General features: G+C 41.7%; 1 pseudogene across 1 annotated transcript; it reads left to right on the forward strand.

Moving 5' to 3' along the window:
* The first annotated feature begins 256 nt into the window (after window positions 1-256).
* Window positions 257-1,959, forward strand: LOC308648267 (heterogeneous nuclear ribonucleoprotein R-like; annotated as a pseudogene). Its single transcript has one exon. The product of its transcript is annotated as a heterogeneous nuclear ribonucleoprotein R-like (transcript).
* Window positions 1,960-2,732: the final 773 nt, after the last annotated feature.

Consider the following 2,732-nt stretch of genomic DNA (forward strand, 5'->3'; position numbering starts at 1 on the left):
TTTTAGTTTATCTTTGCATTCAGATTTCTTGTCACATTTCAGATAGGCTTTATATTTCTGGAAAAGAGTATATAGATTTGCCATTATTTATGAAATTATCTACAATTGTTCATAAAAGTTGAATTGATATAAAATATATATCTATAATGCCTCTGTTCATGGGTAGGGGAAAGGGGTAGCGCATGTGCCATTTCTAGTAGTTTTCAAAGATCCTTGCGCTTATTCTCACAGGTATAGCTGCTGACCCCTGCTCTAATCTCGACTGGTAGCTTATGCTGATCTTGATGAAAGAGCAATTGATGCTTTCAAGCAATTTAATGAAGCAGAAGCTTTGTCTGTACTACAACACTTTAAGAAAAGTCACATGTTCAGAATAAAAGTGCATTTTTATGTGGAGTTATAAAGACCAATAGGCAAAGAGGGAAACAGGGCATCAAGGTGCAAAAATCCACAGAGGAATCTGATGAAACCAAAATCAGGCCTTCTTGGAGAGGACTGGTTGTACTCTGGATATAACCACTGGACAGAAGCAGTATGGCGGTCCTCCACCAGACAGTGTATAATCTGGTATGCAGCCTGGCATTGGAAAAAGAATTCTTTGTAGATAAAATACCAAGAGATTTGTATAAGGATGAGTTGGTGGCTCTGTTTGAGAAGACTGAACCCATTTGGGATCTAGGTCTTATGATAGATCCACACTGTCTGGTCAGAACAGGGGGTATGCATTTGTCACCTTCTGTGGAAAAGAAACTGCACAGGAAACTGTTAAACTATGTGAGAGCTATAAAATTTGCCCTGGTAAACACCTTGCAGTATGCATTTCTGTGTCAAACAACAGACTTTTTGTCTGATCCATCCCCAAAAATAAAGAAAAAATCCTGGAAGAGTTCAGTAAAGTCATAAAGGGTTTGGTGGACATTATTCTCTATCATCAACCCAATGACAAAAATAACAATTGGGGGTCCAGCTTCCTTGAATTGAGAATCGCAGTCAGCAGCACAAGCCAAACTCTGGCTGATGAGTGTAAAAGTAAAAGTATGGGGGAAATGTAGTTATAATTGAATGGGTTGACACTGTGGAAAAAGCAGATCCAGAAGTCATGGAAAGATTTATTTGTAAGAAATTTGGCTTCTACTGTGACAGAAAAAGTATTGCAAAAGTCATTTTCTGAATCTGGGGAACTTGAAAGAGTAAAGGTGAAAGATTATGCATTTGTTCATTTTGAAGAATGAGGAGCCTCTAAAAAGACCACAGATGAAATGAATGGAAAAGAAATAGAAGGGAATAAATTGAATAGTCTTAGTTAAACTTGCAGATAAGAAAAAGAAATAGCTCCAGGCTGCTAGACAGGCCTCCAGAAGCACAGCCTATGAAGATTATTACTAAAACACCCTCCCCATGCCACCTCCAATTAGAGGTTGAAGTCATGGTGGAGGGAGAGGTGGATAAGGCTACTCTCCATATTACTTTGACTATGAAGCTTACTATGATGATTACTATGGTTATGAGTATCATGACTATTGTGGTGGCTATGAAGGACCCTACTACAGCTATCATGATGGTTGTACAGTAAGAGGACGAGAAAGAGGATGGGGAGGGCCAGGTGCTCCCACACACACACACCAGGGTGGAGCACCACCTTTGAGAGGTAGAACTGGCTCTTCACAGAGGAGGGCACCTTTGGGACCACCAAGAAGCTCTAGAGGTAGTAGAGAGGATCCTGCACAATATCAGAGAGGCCATAGTTCCTGTGGAGCTCCAGGCAATATTGAGGGCAAGGTAGGAGGCAAGAGAAGGGCAGATGGTTACAACCAATCTGATTCCAAGTGACCTCAGATTGACAACCAACAGAACTGGGGTTCCCAATCCATCACTCAGCAACTGCTTCAGTCAGGTGGTGACTATTCTGATAACTATGGTTACAATAATGACAACCAGGAATTTCACCATGATACTTAAGGGTAACAGTGGAAATACATAAGCGAGAGCTTGAAAATGATAGTGGCAAGATATGATTGGCTCTAGATCTACTGCATTCTTCAAAAAAAAATGGCTTAATGGTTTCATCTTTGACTAGTCATTTGCTTCCATTTGTATTGGGCTGAAGAAATCACTATTATGTATATACCCAAGTATTTTTATTATCCTTTTCATAAATGTTCTTGGACTTTGGGCTTGCAGAGTTCCCTCATTCTGGGGATCACAATGTTTTTATCATTTCAGGCTTCATTTTAGCTTCAGAACAAGCTGTTAAATCATGATTTTACAAAACCTTTGGTTTGGCAATTTAATTTTTTTAAAATTTGGGATAGAATACTGCTAGGAGCCACAAGCATATATACGATGTATGGCACCTTTGGTTGTAAAGTGACGCCAGCTAGCCACTGAGATGATTATGTTAAAATTTACATTCATATGCAAACTGGACTCCCGCTGTTCACCTTGGCCTGCTACCGGACTCAAGTTACGGGACTTTACGGGACTGCTGGAGAGTTCCCATTGGTTGGGGAAGGATAGTAGGAGGGAATTCCGGAGGAGGTCGGAGGAGACGGGGGGTTCCGGGACGCGCGGTTCCGGTCAGACACCCTCGTGGGAGGACCGGTTTTTGACTCGCTGGCGCGGAGAGTGTTAGCGGCTTTTTCAAAATAAAGTTTTGTTCCTGCTTCAGTGGCTCGTGATTCTGTGCCCAGCCAAGACTGCGGCATTTGGCGGCCCGTGCGGGGAACGCCTGA

The sequence above is a fragment of the Spermophilus citellus genome (genome assembly GCF_964194105.1).
Source record: "Spermophilus citellus genome assembly, chromosome: 4".
Lineage (NCBI taxonomy): Eukaryota > Metazoa > Chordata > Mammalia > Rodentia > Sciuridae > Spermophilus > Spermophilus citellus.